This window comes from Leguminivora glycinivorella, chromosome 14 (genome assembly GCF_023078275.1).
Source record: "Leguminivora glycinivorella isolate SPB_JAAS2020 chromosome 14, LegGlyc_1.1, whole genome shotgun sequence".
Lineage (NCBI taxonomy): Eukaryota > Metazoa > Arthropoda > Insecta > Lepidoptera > Tortricidae > Leguminivora > Leguminivora glycinivorella.
In genome coordinates this window covers 21,501,857-21,519,109 of record NC_062984.1, presented here as the reverse complement: position 1 = coordinate 21,519,109, position 17,253 = coordinate 21,501,857, and positions in this window count along the sequence as shown.

The window sequence follows — 17,253 nt, the reverse complement described above, 5'->3', positions numbered from 1 at the left end:
CAATTACCCATACATTCAAATCTGTTTGACCCATTCCTTTTTAAATAATTTGAATATTGTAGTCATAATGAAAGTAGACAAATAGATATCTAGGCTAAATTATCTGTTCTTTGAATCGATGAGTACGGCTAGTTTGAATCGATTAATTTATTCACCTTGTTTACCAACTTGCGTCTTGTCGGAGAAAAGTGCGAGGCCAAGTCGGAATCTTTAAACATTTTGAACATTAGTATGAGCAGGCGAGCCCGTACTTTCACTCAAAGTTATGTATGTTAATATGCCTCATGTGATTGATAACGTGACGTAAACCTTAGACGACTGATAATCATTTCTTTCCATCTTTTACATAATGACACGCAAGCTAATTTAACATCAAAAAAGTAACAATGGATAATGATAAAGTTCTGGGTAGAACAATACGCGCGTTGTTCTTTGACCTAGAACTTGACAGTGATTCGAAGGCGATTAGACAGAACCAAGTTTACATTTGATCGTGAATAATTTCCGCGTATATCAACTTTCTTCTTTGGCAGCTACCGTCAGCCGTATCGATTGTTTAGAAAGCTTCGAATTTGTTAAAATTCGCAGAAAATTCTAGAGTTCAAAGAGGTAATGTAGCGTTCCGCCGTATCTGACCTCGCTTCTAATCATAATGAAAATGAATAGTGAGAACCTAGTTAATGTCAAGTTTAATAAACATTCTTTCTTCCATAAAGAGCATGTGAATAAAATCTATCCTATATGTTATAAAAAAAGACCAGAAAACATTGTTAACTACCTACATGCATAAGTAAAAGAATATTATGTATCTATTCCATAATACAATATTTATTGATGGTCCTGTTTCATTTTCCTTTATCGCTATTGGCCGCATTGTTTTTGATCTATGTACATTCGTAGCTGTGCTGTTATAGTATTTATATATGTAAAGTATAATTAGGTTTATTTTATTTCCTTTTTATGTACCTATGTTTATTAGTATTAAGATTATTTGACGTTTTTTATCACTCACTGCATCACCTACTCAAATCAGTTGTTTTTTGTGTCTTGTCTCCACTACCCAAAGGTTGTCTGGAAGAGATCGCTCTTTAGCATTAAGACCGCCTGTTGTCTACCATAGTTAATTAAAGTTATGTGCTTATTTTTTTAATATCATCTTGTTATATTGGTGAGCAATCTATATAAGTATACTCGTATGTCAAATACATACCAGATTGAAATTATAATAAAATATGGTTAATTTATGAGATAGCATAAACATAAAGGGTCTTCTGTAATCATTGTAAACTGCAAATGAATTGTGAAGAAGAAATGCTTGTAGACGCCATAGGGTGTACTGTACCTATTTATTGACAAATAAACATAAAAATCTTCAATCGAGACCCATCCTTACTATTTATACGTAGTTAAGTTTCAGATCATAGGTATGGTCTGCGCCTTAATTCAAAACCTCTTTTAAAATATTACGACCTCCTAGTCGGTTGCTGTTGCCAAGGAGTTGAAATAAAAAACCGGCCAAGAGCGTGTCGGGCCACGCTCAGTGTAGGGTTCCGTAGTTTTTGGTATTTTTCTCAAAAACTACTGAACCTATCGAGTTCAAAACAATTTTCCTAGAAAGTAATTATAAAGTTCTACTTTTGTGATTTTTTTCATATTTTTTAAACATATGGTTCAAAAGTTAGAGGGGGGGACGCACTTTTTTTTCCTTTAGGAGCGATTATTTCCGAAGATATTAATATTATCAAAAAACGATCTTAGTAAACCCTTATTCATTTTTAAATACCTATCCAACAATATATCACACGTTGGAGTTGATATGAAAAAAAAAATCAGCCCCCACTTTACATGTAGGGGGGGTACCCTAATAAAACATTTTTTTCCATTTTTTATTTTTGCACTTTGTGGGCGTGATTGATATACATATTGGTACCAAATTTCAGCTTTCTAGTGCTTACGGTTACTGAGATTATCCGCGGACGGACGGACGGACGGACGGACGGACGGACGGACGGACGGACGGACGGACGGACGGACGGACAGACAGACATGGCGAAACTATAAGGGTTCCTAGTTGGCTACGGAACCCTAATAAGTCAGTGTCACAACAGAAAGAAAAACGCAATATCTTATAATACATGTGTTGCGAAGATCAATTCATTTATATAATTAAAGCGATTCCTCAAAATAAATAAAATACATTCAAATAAACCTAATTACCTATATCAGAGAGTGTCCTCAACACTCGCTAAGGATGGAACCAGTGACCAATATATATTCCGTAAGTTATTCCGCAGTCCCAGGTATAAAATAAAATAAATTAATAAATATTATAGGACATTCTTACACAGATTGACTGAGCCCCACGGTAAGCTCAAGAAGGCTTTGTGTTGTGGCTCAGACAACGATATATATAATATACAAATACTTATATACATAGAAAACATCCATGACTCAGGAACAAATATCTGTGCTCGTCACACAAATAAATGCCCTTACCGGGATTCGAACCCGGGACCGCGGCGTAGCAGGCAGAGTCACTACCGACTGCGCCAGACCGGTCGTCTAAACAAGCAACAACAACAACAACAACAATAACAAGGTATAAACTAGATTACATGCAATAAATACAGTACCTACACCAAAATATGTTATGGATTTCAAATTTTCTGTCTATAATGACAAACATAATAATATATTACGCGATATCGCATAATTACTTGTTATAACTGAATTATACGAAGGCCTACAATAATTTATAGGCGCATAAGAATACTTCCAGCACAATTTAGTTATTAAGTAAGAAATATTTACATACATACATACCACGCCCGTATCCCATAAAGGGTAGGCAGAGCACATGAAACTATTCAAGTTTCCGTGCCATTCTTTACATATAAGGGGTTGAAAGAAAACGAATGACTGTGACATTGCAATGACAGGTTGCCAGCCTCTCGCCTACGCCACAAGTTAACCCATAATCCCACAGTCGACTTCTACGACACCCACGGGAAGAGACGGGGTGGTGAAACTCTTAACCCGTCACCACACGGGACAAATCCATACTCATCATCCTCCTTGCGTTATCCCGGCATTTGCCGCGACTCATGGGAGCCTGGGGTCCGCTGTGACAACTAATCCCAAGATTTGGCATAGGCACTAGTTTTACGAAAGCGACTGCCCTCTGACCTTCCAACCCAAAGGGTAACTAGGCCTCATTGGAATTAGTCCGGTTTCCTCACGATGTTTTCCTTCACCGAAAAGCGACTGGCAAATATCAAATGACATTTCGCACATAAGTTCCAAATAACTCATTGGTACGAGCCAGGTTTCGAACCCGCGACCTCCGGATTGAAAGTCGCACGCTCTTACCGCTAGGCCACCAGCGCAGGGACAAATCCATACTAATATTATAAATGGAAAAGTGTGTGTCTGTTTGTTTGTCCGTCTTTCACGGCAAAACGGAGCTACGAATTGACGTGATTTTTTAAGTGGAGATAGTTGAAGGGATGGAGAGTGACATAGGCTACTTTTTGTCTCTTTCTAACGCGAGCGAAGCCGCGGGCAAAAGCTAGTAAGAAATATTTATAATTATGAGATAATATTCTCAACTGGGATTTGACACCGTGAGAGCACGCATAATTCTAGGTCAAAAGACATTTTTTTTTTATGTGATAGGGAGGCAAACGAGACGACAGGTCACCTGATGGTAAGTGATCACTGCCGTACTCATAGTGTTGTGTGAGATCCTGTCGCTGTAAGTAAGGATTCGTGCCATGTGAAGCTCAACGAGGGTGCGGTGTGCTGATGACGGGAGGACTTACGGAACCATATTGTTCCGTCTATCTTAGTCGTCCAATCCGATATCGGATGTACACTCCTTTTTGCTGTGATATATCAAAAAAGGTACAAGTTTCTAATGGGGTGGCAACAGTTGACACTGTTTGAGTTAGGCGTCCATAGGTTACGGTGACCGCTTAAAACAGGTGGGCCGTATTTTTTGCCACCGACGTAGTAAAAACATGTGATAAAAAACCGTGAAAAAACAGTTTTTTTTCTAGATGTATTTTTTCTAAAGTAAGAAATCTCAAATTTGCAATATAGTTAATACTTATTATTACCTTTTTTTGTCCAATGATAACGGATTAAACGAATTTAAGGCAAATATCTTTATATCTGGTCTTATAAAATAACATTTGAAATCTGTATTGTAGTAATCACTATTTAATGTTGGCAAGACACCGCCTCTAACACGCTTACATTGCCGCATCGGGGATTCCCCAATAATCGTTTGTATAGGCTTTATATTGAATTAAAAGTACGTTATTGTTATTGAAACTGCCTTATACATCTTTCCCTTCCGATAATGGATATGTGTTCGTAGCCGAATGCTCAAACGTTCACGAAACGCTCGCGATAATATCTCTTTCGTAGCTATCTCTATCGCTCTTGCGTATTGGCGCGACAGAGCCAGACTACATTTCTGTAGGCCTAGCACATGATTGCCGCGAGATAGATGACACGTCTTCTTCTAACTGTATTAATGACATAATGACGGGTAGTCTTTCTCGCGGCGATATACTCTCGCGGCAATCATGTGCTAAACCTGCTGCGGCGTTTCGCATCGCACTGCCATTTGGCTACAGGACCAGGGTGGCTAGCCGAATGGCACAATCGCTCACGAAACGCTCACGAAACGAAGCGCTAGTAGATATCTATCTCTATCGCGCTTGCGTATTGGCGCGACAGAGCCAGCGGCGTATCGCTTTCGTTTGGCGTCGGAGAAATGCCATTCGGCTACGGGGCCAGATATTGTGAAATGAAAACGCTCTAAGACAGGCACCACTCATTTAACATAGGTATATTAGGTATGTTTCATTATAATGGAAACGAACCTCCATGACTCAAAATTATCACAATAATTACATAACAGTGCGCTAGCTTTACTTTATTTACACCTAGTAATTACTGACACAAATAATTTCCCTTAGCGGTAACATTGTTAAGTGGGAACCTCTAATGAGCGATGTTCACATATTTTACAGTGTACAATTACTTACATTCTTAGTCATTACGTCGTTCCTTGTAATTAACGATTAATTTTAACAATGTCTGTCAAACAGAATAATCTCTAAATTGTACTACTGATTTACGTACAGTGAGCTGCAAAAGTTCATGGCGAATTTATCAATGAATTCATTCATAATTCGCCGCTCACAAAAAAAAAAAGGTATATCAACGTTATAAACCGAATTAGATATTATACAGGAAAGAACAAGCGACTAGTCCGGTGGCCGAGCCGAGAAAATACATATTTAGTAAAATAATTTGTATATTTTTAAGGAAACAGGTAAATAATTTGACCAGAAATTCACTTGGTGGAAAGTGCAGTCAGGATTCATCCTACTAGCAAATACGGATTCGATCCCAGGACCGCGGCTTAACCGGCAGGGTCACTACCGACTACGCCTAATTTTTGTTCCCTAGTTCGATATATCTACAGTGTTTGTCCTATCTTCTTCTTCTTAAAGTCATGTTACCCTCGAGCACACCTATGACACTGGCGATTAAATATATGAAAGAGACGCGTTCCTAGCACACAGTCTAAGCTCGTGTAGGTGAACGCGTACCATGCTTGTATGAGTGAGATATAGACTGTTCGCGTTTTTGACGGGCGGTACCTAACTGTAAGGTAACCGAGAACGGGTGGGCGGCACTTTCAGCGGGGAGCGGGAGCCATACTGTACGATAGTACTCTTTATTATACTGTACCTCTATCAGGGTGTAGGGCTCGAATCATATTCCTCCATTGACTCCGGTGTTGGCCAGCTTGGGTAAAGTACTTTCTTTCTAATATCCTCTTCCACACGATCCATCCATCGTTGTTTGGGTTTACCTCTCCCTCTCCATCCCTCAACATTCATCTCTAATATTCTTAAAGTTTTTAGGCATCAATCGAGCAGACGAGCCACCTGATGGGAAGCAGTCGTCGCAGCCCATGGACATAAGCAACATCAGGAGAAGCTCTTATGCGTTGCCGACCTGTGAGAACCCTAAATACCTGCTTCTTGAAGACCCCACTCATAGTGCATTGTCAATCTCAGTAGGTACAGTCAACCAATTATCGTAGGCCACTCTAGAACTCTGTCGTATTGACAACGTGCTTTGTCTAAATATATAGGTAAAAGAAAAAATTTACTAACTGATTGACTGACATGTAAACGCACAGCCAAAACCGCTGCTCGTCCTAGAGATTTCAAATTTTGCACGTAGGTTCCTTGTAAGGTGTAGAGTACTGTAGAGGAGCACTAAAGATTTTTCAACGTTCACCTCCTAAGGGGGGTGAAAATGGTGAAATGGGGGTCCAAAGTTTGTATGGAAAAACAAGATTACGTCCGCGGACGAAGCCGCGGGAAAAAGCTAGTGTGCTATAGAAGTCAGTTTGACTTTTACTGTGAAAGGGTTATTTAACTAGGATTCAGATTGGTTGACTATACTTAGACGTAAATTAGTAAATCTCGACGTCCTCCGATATCGCAACGAGAAAGGCCTAAACCCGTTTTTGGAAGTGTAGGTGTCCACAAATATTTGTATGCTGCCCGTGAATGGGCCACGAGGACTTTCTCTCGGCGTCTCTAACGCACACAGTGAGCGTGTGTGTGGCTGGGCAAGTGGGGTTATAGTCAGTTTATTAAATGACTACAGTGTATTACCACCGTAAAACTGGTGGCTATGCCAAATCTTGGAATTAGTTGTCCGGTCATCATCCTCCTTGCGTTATCCCAGCATTTGCCGCGGCTTATGGGAGCCCGGGGTCCGCTATGACAACTAATCCCAAGATTTGGCTTAGGCACTAGTTTTTACGAAAGCTACTGCCATCTGACCTTCCAACCCAAAGGGTAACTAGACCTTATTGGAATTAGTCCAGTTTCCTCACGATGTTTTCCTTCACCGAAAAGCGGTCCTGAATCAGCGGAGCAGCGAATTAGTTGTCCGGTAAGGGAGTGTATTTGTGTGATGAGCACAGATATTTGTTCCTGAGTCATGGATGTTTTCTTTGTATATTAGTATGTAATTATCTATATAAGTAAGTACCTATATCGTCTCCTAGCAACCATAGTACAAGCTTTGCTTAGTTTGGGGCTAGGTTGATCTGTGTAAGGTGTCCTTTCTTAGTGCGCCCCTAGACCTTAAAAGTAACCTACGTGCCAAAGGAATCTTTAGCACTAGCGGTTTGGGCTGTGCGTTGATTTAAGTCAGTCAGTCACTCAGGACTTTGCCGTTTATATATATTATATAGATTTAATGCGTGCGACAGCAGTTCTCGAATAGTTTGTACTAAAATTAAGGAAAAAGTTAAATTTGTTTTTTTTTATTCCTTTTCTGTTACCAATATTGATTTCATGAATTGAGATTTTTAAGTTTTATTTGGTATAAGGTTCTCTAGTATCTATATTTTCTTAATTATAACAATTATCATGAATATATCTTACGAAAGTCGACTATATCACTAAATGTTGGTAACAAAATAGGATCAATTAAAATTTGCTGGCGTAGCTATGTACAAACTTTTATAGAAATGCTGACCCCAGGCTCCCATGAGCCGCGGCGAATGCCGGGATTACGCAAGGAGGATGATGAGTGTATTACCACCCCGTGCATTTATTAAAACTGATAATAATATTGATCCATAAGCAGTCGTTTGCGTATATCAGCAAATTATAGTTATTTAAAATAACTGCCAAATTAATTTTCCGATATCCGCACATTCAATGTCTGCGTGCACTTCTTAATTTTTATTAGTACCAAACCTCCAATACTTATTATGAGCTGTCATTGCCTTGACTTGTCAAGTGTCTTTACTAAGATTACTAAGTATAGTATACGTACATTGCTGGCAATACAATTTTTGATAGAAACTTTATCAAGTATTTTGAAGTGCAACTTCTAATGTGACTTTCAAATGACAGCGCGTAACACTCAAGTCAGTGTCGTTGCACTGAGCCAAAGAATATCACACTCATTCCATTCATTCATTCACTCAATCACTGACAGAACAGAATTCCCAGAATGGTTTTAAATGGTGGAATGGTTGGTAGGAATGTGTGTGTTTTATATCTAGATCGAGTGCAAAATGAGTTTGTTTGTTTTATTAATAATTTGAGCAAATAGCAATGTAAAATATACTCTGTCAACCAAGTCTGTCAGTAAATAAGAACAAAGAAAACTATATGCATCTTTTTCTTTAGGGTGCTAGAGAAAAGGATACCTATAGTTTTCTTAGTTCTTATTTACCGACAGACTTGTTTGACAGAATATTAGGGATGTACCGACTATTGATTTGGCCGACTAGGCCGACTACCGACTAGTCGGCGCTTGGGTGGCCGATTAGTCGGCCGACTAGTCGGCTAGTCGGCCAAAAAATAATTTTCGACTAAATTCACATTTTGAATGTCATTTTTGGTCCTTCGAACGCGCTTTTCATGATTTTTTACAAGTTCAAAGGTTCATGACAATATTTATATACATTTTCCATTTTTGACAACCGGCTTGGCTTAGTGGGTAGTGATCCTGCCTATGAAGTTGATAATCCTAGGTAGGATATTTATTTCTGTGATAAATACAGATATTTGTTATTTTGACAAAAAACAGGAATTACGAATAGTTACATTAATACAACCATAATTTTCAGATGGTAATTTAATTTGTACTGTTTTTCTATCACTAATGAAGTGCCGACTAATCGGCCCTTTTTGCCGACTAGTCGCCGACTAATCGCCGACTACAAATGTGGCCGGATAGTCGGCTTTCCCGACTAGTCGGCGACTAGTCGGTACATCCCTACAGAATATATTTAAAACTTTAAAAAATGGACGTAACTAAACGCAAAAACGTGATGGTCACTTGACAATATATTTTTGAGGTTATAAGATAAGATAAGATAAGATAAAAATTTATTGCACATATGAAAGAAAAGTTACAAAAATGGTACAGAGTTGTTAAATAGAAAAGAGTTGTTATGTTACGAAGTTTCACTTCTTCCGCGAAGAGGCACTCCGCGCAGTGTTTTTTTTATTAAATGATAAGGGCGATTATGCTCCATTACACACACTTTAAAAAACGTAAACAAATAATTTGTAATTTTTCGGGCAGTTACATTTGTTGGTTAGCCATCAACCAATACAAAACCAGGTGGAATTGTGATTGAGCCACCCGTCTATAACCTTTTTGTACAAAAGGTACTATTTTTGCTATTTTAAGATTTTTTACAATATAGTACATTACATCAGAGGCCGGGAAAATGAGGATTTCCGGCCAAGTGGGTATATACGGCCGAGCGAGCGTGCGAGCGAGACCGGATAGGGATACGAGGCCGGGAATCCGTTTTCACGCCGAGGCATGTATAGTGCTTTTCTCAAACATACAATGAAATAAAAAAAAAATGTTCTAAAGGACAATATTTTATAAAAAAAAGTTACTTTGCAGGCCTAGGCCTAAAAAATAATATGAAATCCCTTTACAGTCCTCTCGAGTTGTTGCGCCCAAAAAGCGACACTTCCCAGCCCATTTTAAGGAACGTAAAGACAATATTTCATTGCATGTTTGAGAAAAAGTGTTTTACAACTTCTTCTGTAAACATTTAGACATTTCCCATAAGTCTGAGCTCACACCGACCAGCGACACACTCACGCGCAGCTCTCTCACACAAATAGACACTTGTCGTCACAGGGTCAATGTATTCGCGAGTGACATAGTTATCGATCATTTTGTCGCTTCCTTTAGGGCATGGTTCCTTTGCGGGTAAGGTCACCTGGATCTTATTAGGAATCGAATTCCGATTCATTAGTTGCTAATTGATGTGTTGAAGAAAAATAAATAGTGACGTCTACCTCGAGGTATAAAGTATACTACCGTCCTAGAGGTATAAAGTATTATAGAAATTGTTCAACGATTTAAATAGGTATGAATAAATAGGCTACTAGACTCATATAGAATTTGGCAGAAGAAATGATTGATTTTTTGTAGTATTTTACATAAAAAACTAATATTTATAGATTTTGGGTATTAAAAGTGAATGATGACTACGTATTTTCGATTAAAAATGTGTATAATATTTTTTTAAACTTAGGCCACCGAAAACGCTGTCAGTCACGTAGTGACGTCATAGAACCTAACTTTAACTTCATGTCAAGTCAATCACTGACATAATAAACTTTATGCCGCATACTTAGGTAATGTCAGAAAAAATTGTGTTTAATTCGATTGACTTCATGCAGACAATCTATAGATTAACATGGCTAATGTTGTTTTTGCCTGATTAAGTGAAAGTATTATACTTTAAAAATGTTTTTTGTGGTTTTCAAGTCGTAATAAAATATGGTAATTTTTTTTTCGGTTAATTGGACAGTAAATAATAATATAAGAGCGGCTTTAAAGAAGGGTCAAGTAGCCTATTGTTTCACATAACGTATCAAGTGTACATATGTATATCCTATGCCAGTAGTAAAACAAACCTTAAAGAAATTATTTATAGCAAAAAAATCAAACGTCTTTTATTATCGGAATAAATTTGATGTTCTTTTAGTATACAAAGCATATTAAAAGTATGTTAGGTTTAATTTTTGAATTAAATTCTATTATTGAACTTTTATAAAAATCCTCTTAAAAATCCAAGTTCAACAGCTCAAAAAGACCTAGAACTTACGTGAGTCTATATGCCGGTGATATCAGTATATTTAGGCTCGATTATCTGTCGCGTTATAGAAGTAGAGAGATCGGCGTTTCGTGAATATGGACCCTGTATATTTAGGCTCGATTATGTAACAAAAGTAGAGATGGGCCGAATATAGACTTTGCCGAATACGAATATTCGGCCGAACATTCGGTTCAGCTCTTACCGAACCGAACATTCGGCCGAATATTCGGTTACGCCATATTTAGAAAGCGGATGTTAAGAAACAACTATTAAATGATTGATAATGGTTACAATATGTTACTAGAACTACATATGTTATTACGATTTAGTGAATTTAACTAAAACTTAGTTAAAACAACTCTAAACTCTTCTCAACTCTTAAACTACGGTTTTTCCAACTTTGTAAGTATTTGTATTTTGACGCATAGGCAATTATCTCTTTCTAGTAGTTCCTTAGAAAGCTACTAAAATAGGAGCTTATTATCCAAAGGAATACGTAAGATCTTCATTATTTTTTTACTTTGTTTATTCGGTAAATATTCGGCAAAGCAACCGAATTATTCGGCCGAATACGAACATTGAAAAACTTGCCGAATATGCCGAATACCGAATATTTACCGAATATTCGGCCCATCTCTAAAGTTACTAATAAAAGAAGTTCTGACATTCTAACCATGTTTGCATACAAATGTCCCAAAAATATTACAAATGTAACAGTACAAAAAGCCGTGTAATATGTCAACACGTTCAGCGCTTTGTCTTGAAATAGAAGACGTGATCGCTTTTCCGTACAAATTTGGACCTCATTTTCCTTTCTGGATAGTTACTGATATTATTGCAAACAGTTTTAAACAATTTCATGTGTATTCAGCTCTACTCCGTCCCTACTTTATATACATGTGCCTCTGTTTGTTTTGTCTCGATGTTTTGAGTTATTTATAAATTAAAAGCGAAAAACCGTTTCCATTTACAATTTAAGTGCTTCAGAAAACTTTAATGAAAAATTAAAATTTTGAAATACCCCCGACCGCGACATAGTGGACCGATTTTCATGAAACATGGCTAAGAACACTCCCGACTAACTCAGCTTTTAGACAAAAAAAACTAAATCAAAATCGGTTCATCCGTTCGGGAGCTACGATGCCACAGACAGACACACACACAGACAGACAGACAAACAGACAGACAGACAGACAGACGGACAGACAGACGGACAGACAGACGGACAGACAGACAGACAGACACGTCAAACTTATAACACCCCGTCGTTTTTGCGTCGGGGGTTAAAAATTCGAATATATCATAACGGCTGTGGTTAATATGATCGAAACGCAGTTTGACAAGAACAATAAAATTAGCTAATTACGATAACCATATAATTTATCGTAAGCGTTCGTGCATTTGCCTACGTAACCAGGGAGGAAAATGGGAACAAGACTTGTAGTACGTTGCTTCTGGAAAGTTATGTATGAAAATTTTGGCATAATTAATGGAAGATTTTTTTTGATTGGGATATGTACATTATAGGCCGAAGTTATTTTTCATCAACCCTCCCCATCCCTCCCCCCTCTGCGTCACCCCTCTTCCCCCCCTTAAATAGCCGAAAATGCGGTTTTTCGCGATTTCTGACAAAACCGTTGAAGATACAGAAAAAGCGTGTATGAATAAAGTAATCCTTAATAAATTTACTACAAATCATTCATTGACACTTTGGTTCTAGCACTTATAGTTTTTGCGTGATCCATCACGAAAGTTGGTCCTTTGCTGCAATTTTCTTTAATGAATGTTAAGTTTTCGCCCAAATTGCTTACGAAATCTGTTTGATATTACTAAAATATTATAAACTGAAAATGAATTTCAGGGGGGAAAATCACTACCATGGGTGGAACTTGAACTCACGGCTTCTGGATTGATACTCCAGGGCTCTACCAACAGCTACCAAAAGCTCATCCCCAGTCATCGATATACTATATGGATCAATGGTACTCCTAGCGACTACTACCGTGAAAATATTACGTCTTAAATAGTTACTGGAAATCCAAGACATATTGGAAATTCCACCCATGGTAGTGATTTTTCCCCCTTAATATTATTTTAGTCATGAGTTACAATATTTTAGTCATATCAAACAAATTTCGACGATTTCGTAAGCATTTTGGGCGAAAACTTAACATTCATTAAAGAAAATTGCAGCAAAGGACCAACTTTCGTGACGGATCGCGCGAAAACTATAAGTGCTAGAACCAAAGTGTTAATGAATGATTTGTAATAAATTTATTAAGGATTACTTTGTTCCTACGCGCTTTTTCTGTATCTTCAACATTTTTGTCAGAAATCGAGAAAAACCGCATTTTCGGCACTTTAAGGGAGGGTAGAGGGGTGACGCAGAGGGGGGAGGAGTGGGGAGGGTTGATGAAAAATAACTTCGGTGTATAAGGTACATATTTCAATTAAAAAAAACCTTCCATTAATTATGCCGTAATTTTAGCTAATTTCCCCCTACTATTGTACGAAACAGCGATTTCGCGTTATCGTCTTAAGCATCCGCTTCTTTCGTGCCAAACCACCGCCTATTCACGATATGAATATGTTATTACACTGGTTAAACATGTCGTTAAAGTGTTTGTACGTGTGAATGTGATCATCTTGCTTTTTAGGGTTCCGTACGTAAAAGGACTAGAAAGAAATCTAAGGTGCATTAGTACTATTTGACAGTGGGATATATAAGTAGGTAAGTAGTTATTTAAATCGTTAATTTTTAACTCCTTTATTTTATCGTGTCGTGTTTCTTTTCTTTTTAACACGCTTTTATTAGGTCGTCGTGTATGTAACTATGTATGTAATGGAATCTAAGGAAGCTAATTTAACCATCTTCCAGGAGTCGTAGCGTAATGAAAATTGGCAGCTATATGTAGTTCCGATGACAATACAATAATATGGTACTGTTGAGCTGATCTGATGATGGAGTCGGAAGATATGAACTGGAACTACATCATGGAACATCGTATCATAGCAGTTTTTGGGTTTCTTAGAAAAGTCTTGTAAAGAACTTTGACTACAATTAGGTTTCAAGGTCTGATGATGAAGCCGAAAGATATGAACTGGAACTACATGATGGAACATCGTATCATAGCTGTTTTAGTGTTTCTTAGAAAAGTCTTGTAATGAACTTTGACTACGATTAGGTTTCAAGGTCTGATGATGGAGCCGGAAGATATGAACTGGAACTACATGATGGAACATCTTATCATAGCTGTTTTTGGGCTTCTTAGGAAAGTCTTGTAATGAACTTTGACTACAATTAGGTTTCAAGGTCTGATGATGGAGCCGGAAGATATGAGCTGGAACTACATGATGGAACATCGTATCATAGCTGTTTTTGGGCTTCTTAGAAAAGTCTTGTAATGAACTACGACTACGATTAGGTTTCAAGGCCTGATGATGGTGCCGGAAGATAAGAAAAGAAAAAAAAAAGGGGGGGCTCGAGGGGGGAAGCATGAAAGAAAGATCAACGTTGTATTTAAAATAAGTTGGGTTAAGGTTTTCTTGTGATCCTTAAGAGTAAAGAAAAGGGGGCTCGGGGGCGAAGCCCCCGCATGAAAGAAAGATCAACGTAGTATTTAGAATAAGTTGGGTTAGCGTTTTCTTGTGACCTTTAAGAGCAAACAAAGGGGGGCTCGGGGGGCGAAACCCCCCGCATGAAAGAAAGATCAGCGTAGTATTTAAGATAAGTTGGGTTAGCGTTTTCTTGTGACCTTTAAGAGCAAACAAAGGGGGGCTCGGGGGGCGAAGCCCCCCGCATAAAAGAAAGATTAATGTAGTATTTAAAATAAGTTGGGTTAGCGTTTTCTTGTGACCTTTCAGAGCAAACAAAGGGGGGCTCGGGGGGCGAAGCCCCCGCATAAAAGAAAGATCAACGTTGTGTTTAAAATAAGTTGGGTTAAGGTTTTCTTGTGATCCTTAAGAGTAAAGAAAAGGGGGGCTCGGGGGGCGAAGCTCCCCGCATGAAAGAAAGATCAACGTAGTATTTAGAATAAGTTGGGTTAGCGTTTTCTTGTGAACTTTAAGAGCAAACAAAGGGGGCTCGGGGGGCGAAGCCCCCGCATGAAAGAAAGATCAACGTAGTATTTAAGATAAGCTGGGTTAGCGTTTTCTTGTGACCTTTAAGAGCAAACAAAGGGGGGCTCGGGGGGCGAAGCCCCCGCATAAAAGAAAGATCTACGTTGTATTTAAAATAAGTTGGGTTAAGATTTTCTTGTGATCCTTAAGAGTAAAGAAAAGGGGGCTCAGGGGCGAAGCCCCCCGCATGAAAGAAAGTTCAACGTAGTATTTAGAATAAGTTGGGTTAGCGTTTTCTTGTGACCTTTAAGAGCAAACAAAGGGGGGCTCGGGGGGCGAAGCCCCCCGCATGAAAGAAAGATCAGCGTAGTATTTAAGATAAGTTGGGTTAGCGTTTTCTTGTGACCTTTAAGAGCAAACAAAGGGGGGCTCGGGGGGCGAAGCCCCCCGCATAAAAGAAAGCTTAACGTAGTATTTAAAATAAGTTGGGTTAGCGTTTTCTTGTGACCTTTCAGAGCAAACAAAGGGGGGCTCGGGGGCGAAGCCCCCGCATAAAAGAAAGATCAACGTTGTATTTAAAATAAGTTGGGTTAAGGTTTTCTTGTGATCCTTAAGAGTAAAGAAAAGGGGGGCTCGGGGGGCGAAGCCCCCCGCATGAAAGAAAGATCAACGTAGTATTTAGAATAAGTTGGCTTAGCGTTTTCTTGTGAACTTTAAGAGCAAACAAAGGGGGGCTCGGGGGGCGAAGCCCCCGCATGAAAGAAAGATCAACGTCGTATTTAAGATAAGTTGGGTTAGCGTTTTCTTGTGACCTTCAAGAGCAAACAAAGAGGGGCTCGGGGGGCGAAGCCCCCCGCATGAAAGAAAGGTCAACGTAGTATTTAAGATAAGTTGGGTTAGCGTTTTCTTGTGACCTTTAAGAGCAGACAAAGGGGGGCTCGGGGGGCGAAGCCCCCGCATAAAAGAAAGATCAACGTTGTATTTAAAATAAGTTGGGTTAAGGTTTTCTTGTGATCCTTAAGAGTAAAGAAAAGGGGGGCTCGGGGGGCGAAGCCCCCGCATGAAAGAAAGATCAACGTAGTATTTAGAATAAGTTGGGTTAGCGTTTTCTTGTGAACTTTAAGAGCAACCAACCAAAGCCCCCCGCATGAAAGAAAGATCAACGTAGTATATAGAATAAGTTGGGTTAGCGTTTTCATGTGAACTTTAAGAGCAAACAAAGGGAGGCTCGGGGGGCGAAGCCCCCCGCATGAAAGAAAGATCAACATAGTATTTAGAATAAGTTGGGTTAGCGTTTTCTTGTGACCTTTAAGAGCAAACAAAGGGAGGCTCGGGGGGCGAAGCCCCCCGCATGAAAGAAAAATCAACATAGTATTTAAGCGTAAACTAGAACTTTCCTTTGCTAATCCGCGAATAGATAACGTGCAAGTCAATCAGTGCTAACCTGTTATAATTACTTGCGTATTTTTTACATGCAATTAATTTTCCCACCCTCCCACCGCAAAAATAAAAATAAATACGCAAATAAATATAACAACCCACCACCAAAAATACAAAACTCGACACGTGTTTCGCCTCTCTACGAGGCATCCTCAGGAGCTGATGTTGACGGTCCGAAGTCCCGCAACTGACTGATCGTCCCCAGAATGGTCGGCCATATTTATACTTTCTCCACCCCCCCTACCAAGCAAGTTAGATGGAAAAATTCGTAATAACGGCGATGACGCAACATTCAACTGCTCATTAAGGATTAACCCCTATTGTTGTACCTAATTATCTCCAACTGTTCCAGAACCCCCAAACGCAGCCCTTTCTCACATACATGTAAAACATCAAAAGAATGATTCTCTGATACAGTGTGGTCACTCTCTATCAAATGCTTTGCAAAATTGGATCTCTCTGGATGGTTGTGCCTGTATGATGCCATATGCTCCTTATACCTAGTAATGAAATTGCGGCCCGTTTGGCCCACGTACACTTTGTTACAAACATCACAGCTCAACTTATAAACCCCAGATTTTTTCCCTTTCTCGATCCTATCTTTGCCGTTACAAAGCTTGGAGTGCAAAGTGTTATTTGTCCTAAAGGCCACAGGAATGCCGTTTGACTTCAAAATCTTATAAATGTCCTCTGACACTTTGCCAACATAAGTAATGCTCGCTTGACACCTCTTAACCGGTTCAGAAGGACGTGCCGCATACAACATATTGTTAACCATAACCATTCGCTTCTTTCTGATGATGCCATCAACGATTGATTTATCATAACCGTTCGAAACTGCCAAGTGGTAAATATTGTCCAATTCGGCTCGATAGTGTTCTTCAGAAAGAGGCACAGACAACATCCTATGCACATAACAGTGAAAAGCGGCCAACCTATGCTGCCAAGGGTGTGTAGAAGAAGCTGGTATAACTGTATCAGTATGTGTAGGCTTGCGGTAAATTTGAAATTGATGGCTATTATTAACTCTAGTAATGGTCAAATCTAGAAAATTCAATGAC